The sequence below is a fragment of the Vidua macroura genome, chromosome 3 (assembly GCF_024509145.1).
Source record: "Vidua macroura isolate BioBank_ID:100142 chromosome 3, ASM2450914v1, whole genome shotgun sequence".
Taxonomy (NCBI): Eukaryota; Metazoa; Chordata; class Aves; order Passeriformes; family Viduidae; genus Vidua; species Vidua macroura.
The window spans coordinates 42,062,797-42,077,911 of record NC_071573.1 but is presented as its reverse complement, the minus strand read 5'-3'; the positions used below and the strand labels follow the sequence as shown (position 1 = coordinate 42,077,911).

Sequence of the window (15,115 nt, the reverse complement as noted above, 5' to 3'; positions counted from 1 at the left end):
ATTGTGTTCCGTATTCCCCCAGTACCAGAATGACATGGAACTATAGGAGCAAATCCAGAGAAGTGCCACTAAAATGACTGACGGATTGAAGCATCTTTCACATGAGGAATGGCTGAGCGGGCTTGGGGCTGCTCATCCTGAAGAAGAGAAAGCTCAGAGGGGATCTCCCCAATGCCTAATTGAGGGCATGAAAGGGAGCCAGACTCTCCTCATGGGTGTTCAATGCCAGATAAAGGGAACTAAGACAGGAAACACAAGAAAACTCCACCTAAACATAGGAAAATAACCTTTGACTGTGAGAGTCAGACAACAAAACAGGTTTTCCAGACAGGTTGTGGAGTTTCCACACTTGAAGATATTTAAATCCAGCTGGCCTTGACCTGTAAGCAGGGATGGTTAACTATGTGATCTCAAGAGGCGCCTCTCCATTTCAGCAATTCGGTGATTTGTCTAATATAGTTCTGCTTCTGAAAACAACTTTATTTACACCAAAGGCACACCATGTTTACTGTGAAAAAGTTATATCATGTCATACTTGTATGATCAGAGCAAATTTACTACACATTTTTTGTTTGCATTAGTTTCTGAATATAAGGTATATTTATGCCCAAACCACATTGTTCTATCTACAGCCATATCACAACTACCTACATAGACAAACTGCCAATAGATTATGTTTTCATTAACTCACATAAATACATAAGCCTTTAGATGCCAGTTCATTCCCAGATCACAAAAATACTTCCAAAATACCAAACTGTAGGATCTAACTGGTTGTCCCATGTACACATGTACCTATGAAATAACTATAAAAATTATTACAGAAATAGTGCCTCAGTAGCTAGCAAAGTTCAGTCTATCAGTAATTGGAGGTGAAGAGGAATGGGTTTAGTTTTAAATTTATTTATTATTATGAAAAGGAAACATGCTACTGGATGCAAAACTATAACTAAATGCTGCATTTAGGTTTACTGATTCTGTATCTATGTCATACATTTGGACACATCCTCCCAATGAAAACATCACCCACAAAGCTGATTGTTAGGCAGATGTGATAAGTTTATCCCTTGAATCTGACATGTATATATTCTACATGGATGCACAGCCTCCAATTTCATTATCTGCTCCTCTGCCTTAAAAGTACATCTACAGTGTAATGTAGGCAGCTGTACAATTGTAACAACTGAACAACCTTATGTAAGTAATTCAGATTCCTTTTAAAATAATTGAAATTGTAAACGCTTTTCAAACATTTCATTTTGTGTAACCAATTTTCAAATGCCTCTTAAAGAGTAACTTCAAACGTGTTTTACTTTTTAGTGTTACCATTCTTTAATAAATGGTTAACTATTTAACTTGGGAGATAAAACCACTATCAACTTTCTACAACTAAAATAATTTCCCATCTATTTTCTTATGCCTGTACTTATAAGAAAGAGGGAATAAATTTTTACAGTCTACCATATTACATATTTCAAAGTCCAGATTATCAAACCTGCTAATCAGTACCACTGCTATCATAATTGTAAACTATATCAAAAGAATCATTTTGACATAAAGGTTTTCTCAGGATTATATGGAACAAAACCCAAACAAACAAAAAAAAATTTAAAAATCAATGTGTATTTATTTCAGGGGTCAGCAAACCACAGGTTTTTTCTCCTAGCTTAAACAGCAATATTCCTTGTATTAAATACTTTCAAATTATGAAAGAAAAGCAATGCACCTTATTAGATATCTGTAACCATCATTCTTTTTGCAGCATTATTATATTATACCTACTACTACTTACTACTACTCTAAACCACAGAAAGAGGGCAAAATATACAAGTTATATTTTTCAGCTTCTTCCAGATTTCCTTAAACATCTACTATGCATTGATCAACTGTACAGCCAAAAGATAAAGCAAACTCAATACTAGAAGTGGCTAGCACACAATTCTAGACTAGAAATACTAGTGTTAAGTTCTCTTTTACTACATTTGCATTATTCAAATGAAGATATTATTGACAACACACAATGCAAAATATGCTACAATATTTTCCTCTCAGTCTATTTCCAAAGCAAAACACATTGTTTATATGAAAACACACTGTTTACATGAAAAACACAAACCACATTGTTAACATGAAAAACGTGTATGAAAAGTAGTAGGTAAGATTTTCAGAGCTATGTTCCACTCTGCCATTAATAAAGCAGAACTTCATCAAGCTCAGTAACATGGGAGTCTTGTGATCTTATTTTGTATTACAGAACTGACCATTTATTGAAAAAATGGAGTCTCAGAGGAGAAGAGAAAAAAAAACTATTAACCTGATGTGAGCAAAGGGAGCCACTTAAAATCTGATAAACAACAACACAGATATCAAGCATCCACCAGTTTAACTGCTGCAGCACACAGGGGGTTGAGGGGCTCAGGTGGCTGAACACAAAATTCAATCTTTTCTCCTGCATCAAAGCATGTGGCAAACATGGCAAGGAGGATGAATTATTCAAATTCTCCTAAATCTATGATTTCTTGAATAGGTTCACAAAAAGTAATTATATTACTGCATACAAATCTCTGAACACATTATAAATTTAAGATAATTTTTTTTTAAAATTCTTGTTTCAGATTTTTTTTCCTCCTTGAAACAATATGTAGTTGGAAATGAAAGTTAAAAGTTTTACTGGTGTCAGAAATATGATAGAAACAGAAAACTACTATACTGAATGTCTTCAGATGATAGATTGTGTTCAGCCAACATGAAGTATTTCTAAGCCTGAGCCATATCCTAGAACTAAAATCAATCCAATTGAGCTAGATCAAGGAGTTTGTAGAAATAGGAATTTGGCTTCTCTGATGCATCACAGAACACAATAATCCTTCTGTATAGTAACAGCTGTATAGTATTGATTGCACCCTACACTTCAATATTAATGAGAGGCAATCTGTCAAGTTACAGATTTCAAAAAAAAGGCTGAACTTTCTCTAGAGATAAGTTTTGCTCAGCTGAAGACAGGGGACATCTTAAAGCAGACTTCCAGTAGGCAAAGGGGGTTACAAGAGTGCCAGAGAGGGACTTTATACAAGGGCAGGCAGTGATAGGACAAGGGGTAATGGCTTCAAACTGAAAGAGGGTGGGTTTAGTTTGGATATTAAGAAGAACTTCTTTACTGTAAGGGTGGTGAAACACTGGAACAGGTCATCCTGAGAAGCTGTGAAAGACCAGGTTGAATGGAGCTAGTGGAAAGTGTCCTGCCTATGACAGGGAGGTTGGAATGAGATGATCTTAAAGGTCCCTTCCAACTCAAAGCATTTTGTGATTCTTTATTCACTTGTACACCCAGCCACATAAATTATTATCTTAGGGTTTTTAGGGTGCTTTAGGTATCCCAAGGAAATACCATCTGTGAGATGTCAAACATCAAGAAAACAGCACAGCTGCCTTTTTATTTCAAAGTACTGCAAACACAGTAAAATATTTGCCATCAGCTAGAAACTGTGCTTACCTTTGGCTAGAAGAGTTCACAAAGGATGCCAACTTCAGTCACTCTTTTTCAGATATCAACAAAATGGAGATACCTGCAAGTCAAATGAGAAAGATTTATTGGTTTTGGTTTGGGCTGAACGTGTCCTCTTATGATATTAAGGGATAAGTTAAAAAAAAGCCACTTAAACACTAGTAAAATGAAAATCTGCTAATTTCTACATGCAAGTAAATATCAAGAGCAATTCACTTGCTTTAAAAATCAGCATAGTTTCATATGTATGTGTTGCAACAGAGAATTTAGAGGTGTTATCTGTGCAAGTTCCTGGCAATAACTGGGAAAAAAACCCGTTGCTAGGGCAAAGGGTCATGAGCCAGTAGGTGCTGAACCAACAGACTTTCATTGTGGCTCTGCTTCAAAGGCTATGATAAAGGATCCACAACTATTCCTAGAACTGTACTGTAAAAAGCAAGTAGCGTAATAATATTTTCAATTACAAGGAAGAGAAAAAGTAATGAAGGTCCATAAAATGTTTTGAGAGAAAAGAGTAGTGAGTTGATCCAAAAGGTTTAGAAACATGCTCTGAGATTCTGTGGGACAACTTGCAGTCAAGAAATTATCTAACACTGCAAAATTTACATTTGACAATTTTATATTTGCTTCTGAACAAAGGTAAATGAAAGCATATGTAAAAAATATATATTTTAGCTAGGTCTGTCTGATCATCATCAGAGAGATAAATCACAAAACTATCACGTACCAGCAAGGCAATTTGAGCAAACACATTGACCAGTGCAGGTCTCATGGGAGAGCTAAAAAAAGCCCTAAACTCTATCAGTAGTAGTGTAGACCAGCATCATCAGGTAACTAATCTGCCAACAGAAGACACAATTAAAAAGCCCCAAGATGTTAAACAGAAATTTCTCATTCCTAACTTAAAAATTACATCTGATGAAGACAAATTTCACAGATAAACCTCAGTCTAGTAAAATCTGAAACTAAAGCCATAGTAAACACTGAAAGTCAAAAGTAAAAACATGAGAAGAAAGCAACTGCTAAAATTAAAACCAATTCTTTTTAGAATGGCTATGGAATCTGGTCCATTTTCCAATAGAAACTGCTTCCAGTTTTCTTTAAATAAGGTTATGAGAATATTATAATTATTACCATTGTTTTTCTCATCAAAAAAATATGTAATCATATATTCAAATCACTGCAAAAGCAAGCTTCAAAACGTCTGTCTCAAAGACAAATTTTAAATTGTCTGTTTATGGGAGGAGAAAGTGGAATCAGTTGATCCTCAGAGTAAAGTAGGATTTAGAGGATTATGCTGCTCTTTTGTGAGCCAGCCAAATGGGAAAACACTAGGCCTTGTCCACATACTAATTCTTTTCCAAAGTTCTTATACAGGACACTGAATCTGGTAAAGAATTTAAGAATTGAGAAGAAAAATAATATTATATATTCTAAAAATAACTTATTATTTCACCAGTATTCAAGTGTTTTCTTTATAATATCTTGCCCCTACATTCATAAAGGTCTACAAATGAAAAAAAAAAACCCTCAAAATTTCAAGTAATGTATGTTCCTTTAAATTCACATAAAGTAACAAATTACAAATCAGATATAAAGATGCCTATTTTCTTTCATGTATTTCAAAACTTATTTGTAGTATTGGACATCATAAAACTGCTGTGCATTAGGTGATTATCACAGATCTGTTTGTCCGGGACATCTCATCTTTTACTGCTTGTGGAGTTATATCTGGGTTGCTTTATTCTCCAGGATGCAATAATGGATTTCATTTGTTGGTTTCTTAATCTTTATCTTAATGTCCACTGGAATTGAAAACCAGTATCTTGTTTCTACAGGAATTGTCACCAAGGAAATCAAGTTGGCCAAAGAGAAGGCAAAGAAGAGTTCACATTGAAAGATACCTGAAATGCAGGTAGAAATAATTCCTGCATAGGAAAGTCAATCCTTATTAGTAGCCCTGTTTGGCAAAATGTCAGACATTCATAACTGTAGTCTGCCATATACTGTACCTCATTTTCAACTAGAAAAAAATTATTTTTCTGCATGAATATGTAGTATTATTTATGTCCCAATCTTTTAATATTTTCTATTCCTATGTTCTTGTTGTAGGAAAAACAGAAAGACAGAATAATATCAGTACAAGCTCTCTCATTTTCCCTGGGCAAGTTTTCTTTCTCTACCCAAGAAGTTTTGTCTATTTAGAGGAATTGATTCCAGAAAGAATGGGCGAAGAGGCAGCATCCTCATTAGGAAAGCCTAGTTCCAAGCAGCTTCTTAGTGCTCCAAAACACTGTACAGATGGTCACTGCCAAGATAAGCTCCACAGCAAGCTCAGTATGTCCAGAATATCAACCTGACACACTCAATCTACCCAGCAAGTCCGAGGTAGCCTGGACACACTCAATTTACATTGTAGGAGCTGCATTTTTGGTGGGATATCCAAGGAAGAAAATAAATTCCACGAAGGACCACAAAGGCTAGCTAACACCTTGTCAAGTCATTTGTTCTAGATTGTGGGATACTACTGACAGTGGTATCTTCAGCATTCCAAACCTTCAAGAAGAAACTTTACACTTTCCTCTACACCTAGACTAAGTCTCATACATTACTGCAGTAGCCCTTTTGGTAATACCCTGTCTTGAAAAAGAATTAGAAAACTACAGAGAGAAAGCAAACAAGCAGGTTGACAATTATGGCCCAGAACAACAAAACCCAAATACAGGCAGTAAAGGATTTTTTTTCTTCTTCTGAGACAAAGACAAGGCACATTCTCCTTCCACCAAGACATGCCAGAAGATACTCCACTCTCAGTTGCCTTTTACAAAACGAGATGCACATACTGCAGTCTTATTTGCCAACCTAGGCTGAAATACCCAGACATTAGGATTTCTGTGTGAGGAACTGTACTCATCACACAAAGAAAAAAAATATCATTTCTTTAACAGCTAATACTGCTATTAAAGCTTTTCAGATTTAATTTCCCCTTTTGAAAAAATGGAGTTCAGTATCTATTAAGCAAACAAGATTCTTTACTTTTTTCTTTCCCATACTTACAACTGCCTTTTTCTGATATTCAAGTACTAAGAATCTTGAACTTAATATATGGATCAAAAGAAATGACAAAAACTGCTACATTAAATTTCCCTTTTCAAGTATCACTTAAGTACAAGAACTGCAGATAAAAGTGATACAACTAATGACAAGATTTTTCTCTACTTGCTCAATTTTATTGGCAAAGCTATTGTCAGTTCTATCATCTTATACACCCAAGGTTTCAAGAAAGCTCTATTATTCCATAATGCTTAGGCAGATTTTAGAGTTAAATACTTCATCCACAATTCTTACTGGTGATAAAGACTCTTGCTGGTGCTACAGAAGGTAAATGAAAATCAAATAGCTATTCACAGAAACTAATTTCATAACACAGGCAAGAATAACATTGTCTGGTTCACACCAGAATTTTAGTTAATATAGTTCATATCTGAAGCAGAACTTTGAAAATATATATACTCTACAAGTACGTTGGAAACCATTACTTCCATAAAAAATCAAATTATGACACTTGTCTAGCAAAGGCAACCATATTTCAAAGAGACAAATGAAAAAGAGATGACTTGAACATCTACCTAAAAATACAAGTATCAAAACTGCTTGTTTATAAATAAAAGTCATACTGCATAAGCTCTTAGTGTAGTCTCTCTCTGATCTACTTCTTACAATGATCACAGGTTACACAAAGGATTTGGGATCAAATCACAGCAGTCCGTGTCCTACCTCTTGCTTTGATTTCAACAACTAATGGGGGCATCTAGTACTTTAAAGGGGCACAACTGAAGTGATTGCATGTATTTTGTCATGTATTTCCTCTCCAAGTACTAAACTCAATTTAACTCCATATAACTTTCCATATTCCCAACACAATAGACTGATCTCTGTAAAGGCCTTTTTCTTCCTTTCATACAGAAAATATTCTGTAAATAGCTTATTTCCTACTCTCTACGTGACTCCTGTTGTTTACAGGAAGGAAAGGGAACAGAAATCTTGCCATAAAACAGTGAGAGCTAAGAAGTTCTGTTTCACTTCAGACCTTGCAGGTGTTTCATACAAGAAATCTATTTTAATTCTTCACTTCAGGGAGAAAACATGCTGCTTCTTTTTGAAATACAGACTGAGAAATAGAAAAAAAATAAGGTTAAGGAAGTAGCAGCATGCTTTACTGTGAAACAAAACAAAGATATACAATAACCATTGCCATAAAACTTGTGAAATCCCTGGCTTTGGACACCACAATTATTTTACATGTTGACTTGTAAACTGCGTTTTCCTTCTAAATCCATAAGTTCTTTCTTAATTTTTTGCTGCCCATATAAATGTGTAGAGATCAATGTTCCAGCTACCTTTGACAAAAAAAAAAAAAAATCAAACTCTAAAATAACACAAAAGACAATACCAAACTTCTCGCTTATCTGACAAGGTAGTTGATTTTAATACCAATGCTGCCCACAAGGCTACAATGTCCATTTAACACCCAGAATGGAATTCCCTAGTAACAGATCCTTCTTGAACTCCATATTCTAAAGGGACAAGGACAACGAAAAATAACTTGTGTTGGTTCAAGATGCATGGCATCTCCGTTTGTACACTTGTTTTTCAGTTTCAGAAATACCAACATCCATCATAATAAGAATTATATTCATCTCTCTAAGAGAAGTAATTCTCTATTGCCTACTGGTGTGTGAAAGATTCAAATTCTAAAAGAAGTCAAGAATGTGAGGGCACTAATCATCTTATAGGGCACACATATCACCCAGTTCAAAAGGAAATTGAGAACTTTATTACATAATATCACAACACACCTATCACAGATGCTATTACACTATAAAATTATATAAAATATAAAAATATTATCACAAAGTTATATTTGTCCCTCTGCGGAAGGGATACCTTATTTGATCCAGGCTGGCTGAACCTCACCAGCTACAGTTCAGATTACAGATATTTCCCCATCACAGTAAATGCTGTTCCTAGTTCTACATACCAGTCCCCGTACAGGCAGCAAAAGAGGGATGCCTTCCTAGTGGATGCACTTCCAAACTGTTCTAGTTGAGTTGCACAGGGAACAACATTAATTTATCAGCGAGCACACTGCCCAAACACCCATTTCAAATCTTAAAGCAAGAGTAAGCCAGCTGGAAGGATTGGAAGGGCCCAAGACAGATTGAGGGTCATCAGATAAATCACCACTGTTTCAATCAAAGCACTTCCAGTGAAACATGCAATTGCTTGGAGTTTGTTAAAAACAGCTTTCCATACTTTGTGATCAGTTACCTGGGAAAACAAATTACATCACTGCACTGTGGATACTTAAAGAAAGATTTCTAATTAAGCACAATTAATTACACAGCAGCACTAATTTGAAAAGCAGTCTCCATTCATCATTTGTCTGATTAAGTCTCAGATTGACTGCTGAGAAAAATTGTTTATAGAACCTGCAATTTTGGATGATCCTTTCTCTGAGAAAGATAACAAAGAGCACTTGCTAAGAAACAAGTAAGGTGAACAGCAAAGGTACACAACTGACACACTCTCTAATATAAGTAGCAGCATAAATAGATCTATCCTTAGGCCATCAGAATTTTCTTACATACACTTAAATGCAACTATAGCTTCATCCTGAATACGACAAAAAATCAGCTAACCCTGCTCTGACCTGAAAGAGTTCTACCACATGTAGAATATAACCCCAAGTAAAGAACATGCTCTATTACAAAAACAGAAAAGGTAAGCTTGAGATAGCTTTACCTTTTGAACTGTATTTTCAACTGGGAAAGGATCTGTGCTTTACATAAAAATTATTTTGTCAGAAATGAACAGAAGACCCCACAATGCCCATCATTTCCATAGATGGCTTTTTACTTGCAATAAATCTGCAATTAATACGGAACATAAGTATTTTTACTAAAAGGTAATAGGCATAGAGCTTGATCTTTATCATTTATGTTTTCAACATGACACTCCACATATTGCTATCCACATACATAATGTGAACACCATCTTCATTCCCACCTTCATTTTTCTCCTATGAAACAATGTTCAGCTCCAGGCATCCTTTTCTTCCTTTGCAATACCTCATTTTGACAGCACAGCAAAAGCATGTAATAAGCAAGATCACAAAGAGAGCATGAAACAATATCCATTCTGGCACTACCAAATATCAGGTTTGGACCACTAATTACAGAAAATACAACAGATGAGAGAGATTAAATAGTATAGCTATTTTCAGGAATAGCTCAACATTTAGCTCTAATAGTATTTTGTTCCTGGTTTGGATTTTTTTTTTTGGGGGGGGGTTGTTTGTTTGTTTCATTTGTTTGTTTTATTTTTAACTTCGTATGATGCCAAACTTCATCACAGAAGAGATAAAGGGCTTAAATGTGAGTATGCTGGTATAAACACAGCAAAGCTGAGTACCACACCGCACAAGGAAATAGCCTGGAGCTCTTAACTTCCCTGCATTTTCAGAGTACAGCAGTCAGACATTTGCAGTGCTTTTGATACCACTTGAACACAAAAAAATTAGAAATCTCATGAAAATAAGTATGCTGAAAATATTAACAATAAAGGAGAATTATCAGCCTGGAACTGAAGTTACTAAACAAGACAGAAATTATTGGCTTCATCCACAGAAAAGCAGATTAAAAAATCAGCTGGATGACAAGGTAATGCCTGACTATTTCAATTAAAGATAAGTGGAACATGGCAACTGACTTACGGCAACAGCTTAAAAGCAGGAAAAATACAAAAATTATTCACAAGTCATAAAATGGGTCTGAAAAAACTCCATAACTAAATCACAGTGAATGCTATTCACAGAAATAGGATTAATACTTTTTTATATTGCTTCCATAGGTCTGCTTAATATTTTATTTATCATTGACATTTGTCTGAGGTGGAAAAAATACTTTTTTGTCATTTTTGAGTAGAAAATACATATTAAGTACTATGCAAAAAACCAAAGCATTTCTTTATCAGCTCTGTTTTCATCAAGCATGAAAATTAAGATGATTTTCAAATACAATCAGCGGAGAGGAATCTTTTTACTATCATTTTCTCTCAAAAACAAGGGTAGAATTTTGTGAATATCATTTGTAAATGCCTTAATGTTTGTAGGATATGCCTTTTGACAGTGTCACTTGCTTTTTCAAACACACACATCAGCCACAGTCATTTTAGAATGTGGTAATAAAAGAAAAGGGCTAAAGGATGAGCAAAAACCTAATCAGTTTAATTTTTGGAGTGGCTGAGAGACACTTCTGGAAGTCATGCAGTCCAATCTTCTGCTCAGAGCAGGACTCTCATCAGCACTGGGAATGGTGAGGCATGGCTAGGCCTTGCTGAGTCTTCAAGGGTGGAAAATCCAGCCGCGTCTCCAGGCAGTCTGTTCTGGGCCTGTATTGGCCTCCTGGCAGTGCTCTTCTCCCGTCTGACCCAAACACACCATACCAGAGTTTGGGGCCAATCTGGTGACAGTGGAAAAAATTCACCTCTCTCCTTTTGTGAAACTACCCTCAAGCAACTATGGGATACCCTTAGGTCAAGAAGTAGCTGCTGCTTTGTCAGAGTGAGCAAGCCTAGCTCTGTCAGCTACTCCTGCCATCTCGTCTGCTCCAAGCAAGGGCCTTCTACCCTTCTTAGTGCTCTCCAGTTTCTCAACATCCCTCTTGAAATGCAGGGACCAAAATTAGATATTTAACATAAATCAAGATCTTTAGCATTTCATCCAGCTCTCCTACTGAAATATCCAGTAATGAAAACAAAGTAGTTTGCAGAATTTTTAAATTAATTCTTCATTCAATTGTAGCCTCACAGTGGTTTCCTTACACACTGAACTTACACATTTGATTGAAAATCCTATTCAAATTTCTGGAGTCCACTTTCTACCTTAACTCTGAAACACTGAAAAGATTGACAGTGCCCAGAACTGCATTTGAATGTCTCCCATTTCCCTCAGAATATCAGAGGCAAAAATAGCATAATTGGTCATCAAATTCATTGCAAGAATATGAGACTTCAGTTTACTACCATTGTTTTTTATAGTCAACAGTCATTACATAGTGTTTACAGCCAGATTAAACACACACAACGCAAAATGAAGAGGAATATACAAGATAAATACGCAACAGAAGAGAAAGAATTAACAGAGCTGTACCAAGAATTTCAAGCTGCACCAAGACCTGAGCTGGTATGTACACTGTAACATACTGTAACAAGAACATTGTCCCTCTTAGGTCAAGAGGGACTAATTTGGAAGCAGCCCAAAACTTTCAGCATTCCAAATAACATTTATCTATATCCATAGATGAGCAGAATTTGGTGACAGAACAGAATTTGGTGACAGATATTTGGGTACATGTTTATTCTAATTTCACAGAAGTCAAATAAAGTTTGCCATAGACTACAATTATTTCACCCATTAAGTGAACCAGAAAGACACCCTTTTTGAAGGTTGTAACACCAGATATTTCAGGATATGGGAGCTGCCTCATATTAAAAAAATTTGATGCCGAATAAAGTGTAAGTTTTATATAACAATTTTGATTTGAACAAAAAAAAATTGGGAAGTTGGAATGGGACCATAGATCTTTATGTGCTCTAAAAAATTATAAATTAATTATTCTTTGATTACTTTTGACTAAGGAAACATTTTCACTACATTTTGGATTCCCATTGCAACTAGAGCCCAATATACTTACACTACAGCCTAAGCACGGTATACTCTGTTTACATGGCCAAAAAAGGAAAAAAAAATTGTTCACTACCCTTTCATCCAAAGTACCTGAATTGTTGCTAAATAAATAATTGATATAACCTGTTGGGAGGCAAGGGAAGTTGTTGGTTTTGGTTGGGGATTTTTGTTTTGTTTTGTTCCTCTTTCTCTCCACCCTCATTTCCCAGATATTGGTGCAGAGAAGTCTCCTTCACAAAGCATTTCAAATGTGGGCAATTACAATTACCACCTCTATTACTGTTTCCCAGAACTTTTTTCTTTACTGAATGACAAAACCAAAGCTAAGTTAAAATTTTAGCTTACTCTCTGGTCAAGATTACCTCATTTTGATTCCTTTTCCATATATGTTTGACAGATACTTTTTCTCTTCTATTACAAAAAAAAATTTAAAAAACAGAGAATTTTGATAGTACAAATTTTCCAGCTTAAATTCATAAGGTCATTGTTCTTGCAGATGAGGCTTCAGTAACATTTCAAATATGGCACAGTTTGTACGGTTCTGAACAAAAAACACAGTTTGTATTTCAGACATGCCTAAATATGCCAGGCTGCCAATCAAACGAGAAGCCTCCCAAAGGCACTATTGCACAAGTAGAGAGATGAAGAGAGGCACAGATAATAGCATTCCTCCTGTAAAAAAATTGCTAAGAACCAGGTTTATTTGCTGTACCAGAAATACATGAAAGCAGTTTTTCAGGAATCTTTTTAGATTTTACTGCCTGGAAAAAAAAAAATACAGCATATCTAAATTATTGAATAATTAGCAGGGATAACATTTTCACTTCTCCATGTGCCACATACTGTAGTTTTTTCTCCTTCAGTAGGATAGACTCCAGGTTTTTGTATTTAAAAAGTCCATCTGCTTCTGAACTTACACAAATGCACTTAACTGTGGAGTAGTTACAGATATTCAGTACTTGAGAAACTGGAATAATAGCCACCTATGACAGCAGTGAACAAAAAATAAAGTTAGCCAGAAGACAAATCCCCTCCCCATATTTCTACACACAACTACACGGTTTAGATATCAGTACACATCAAAGCAATAAAAACAATGTTAAAAAGGGCATTTACACTCTTAAACTTAAAATCCACCAGTTAAGATTTAACAGATTTCAACACAAATCACATACGACCTAATTGACATCTAAATAAACCAAGAGTAAGCAGATTTTGGACATATTTATTTAAGAAAATCAAAATAAATTGAAATAAAAAACTAGGAGCCTCATTCGGATAATATCAATATATTCAAATAATTTTTCTGTAAAAGAAAATTAATTGCCACATTATATAAAGAGAACAACACATTCTCTCAATGTGTGTTTAAGCCACAAATTTTAATTTTTTCCCCCCAAATATTAGTTACAATAGCTCTCATATAAGGTTCACACAAATTAAAATAATTAATGCTGTGTACCTTGACTGGGACCTAAAAAGACACCAAGTTTCTTGTTGTCTTTTCTACCCAAATATATACAGATATCTCATTTGAGAAAGACAGCAAGGCTCTGCACCTTCATGCATTCTGCCACCTCATAAAGGTTGAGCACAGCTTTGGCACCAAGCAATGCCACATCTTCTGCCTCAAAACCAAGTCTCCCTCATTCATCTAGCACATTGATCTGCCATGTTGTTGTGGGTACAGGCTTTTGATCTTGTTTAAAAATTCAGTGAATCAGAGGAATTTAACTTGAAACAAACTCAGCCATTGAATCAAAACTAAACAAAGACAAAGCTTTCTATTATGAAGCTTCAATTGCTCCTAGGAAAAAGAATGGAGTAAAATATTGATTTATAAATATTTCAAAACTGTGTTTGTCACCACACAGTTTTATCTCAATAAAATTATATATCTATATAACAACTTATACCCATTAAAGTTCTATGATTTATTTCACGCTGAAAATGGCAATAAAATGAAAGAGTAATAAAAATCTGCAGCCAAACAGTGTAACATTTCTACCAGGAATAGACATCTAGCAATCAAAAGAAAAAAAAATTCTAAATCATAAACATCAGAGACCAAGGATAAACTGTCTCCTTCTGCTGACTTATAAACCCAAGATCAACAACAAAAGTCTCACCAGTGCTGTGTTTCAGACCTGAGAGTTTTGCTTCTTTTGCCTACTTGGAACACACAATGAAACAGTCACTCATAGTTATTTCTTACTTCTCTTTCTACATTTCAGATGTGTGCACAGGCACCCAAACACACACACTCACCCCTTTCACATGCGGCAAGGACTTTCCTACTCCACAGCCTAAGATCATAGCTGTTGTTTTATTTCTTTTCATGCTCAATACAACTGTTAAATTGCAGTATACACACTTTGCCTCTATCATAAATATCCTAAATATCACCCAGCATGTCTTCCTCCTTCCCACTAAGGGACAGTATTTCTTGTTTCAATCATGATTATCATCTGTAAGATTTTTAAGCAGCTCACACTTTTAAGAAAAATCAGGTACACAGCTGCTTTCTGCAGAAAACCAAAGTCTTTTCAAGTTAACCTACATTTACGAAGTATAGACAGAAATAAACAAAAAAACAAAAGGAATACAAAATACCATCTAATATACTTTGGATATGAAGAGAGCAGAATATTTTTGCTTGACAATATTTTATCCCCTGCCACAAGAGAAAAATAGTATCCAGTGTTAATTATTGAAACAAACATACTTTAAAAACTGACCATGAACTTAGAAAACAGAGAAAGGTCAGAATTCTAGACCTTGGCACTCTGACGGGACAAATGGTCAATAATCTTGCAGGCCTCAGACTCTGCTTTAGATAAAAATGAGACTAAAACAGTGGG

The 15,115-nt window shown here is 35.2% G+C and overlaps 1 protein-coding gene across 4 annotated transcripts in view; it reads right to left on the bottom strand.

The window, feature by feature from the left end:
* SIPA1L2 (signal induced proliferation associated 1 like 2) overlaps positions 1-15,115 on the bottom strand; it is a 129,139-nt gene that overhangs the window by 99,743 nt on the left and 14,281 nt on the right. For all 4 annotated transcript variants that reach the window (XM_053973596.1, XM_053973597.1, XM_053973598.1 and 1 more), the window contains exon 2: positions 3,494-3,566. The gene's annotated coding sequence lies outside the window, so the exon portion shown is untranslated. The remainder of the gene's footprint in view (positions 1-3,493; positions 3,567-15,115) is intronic.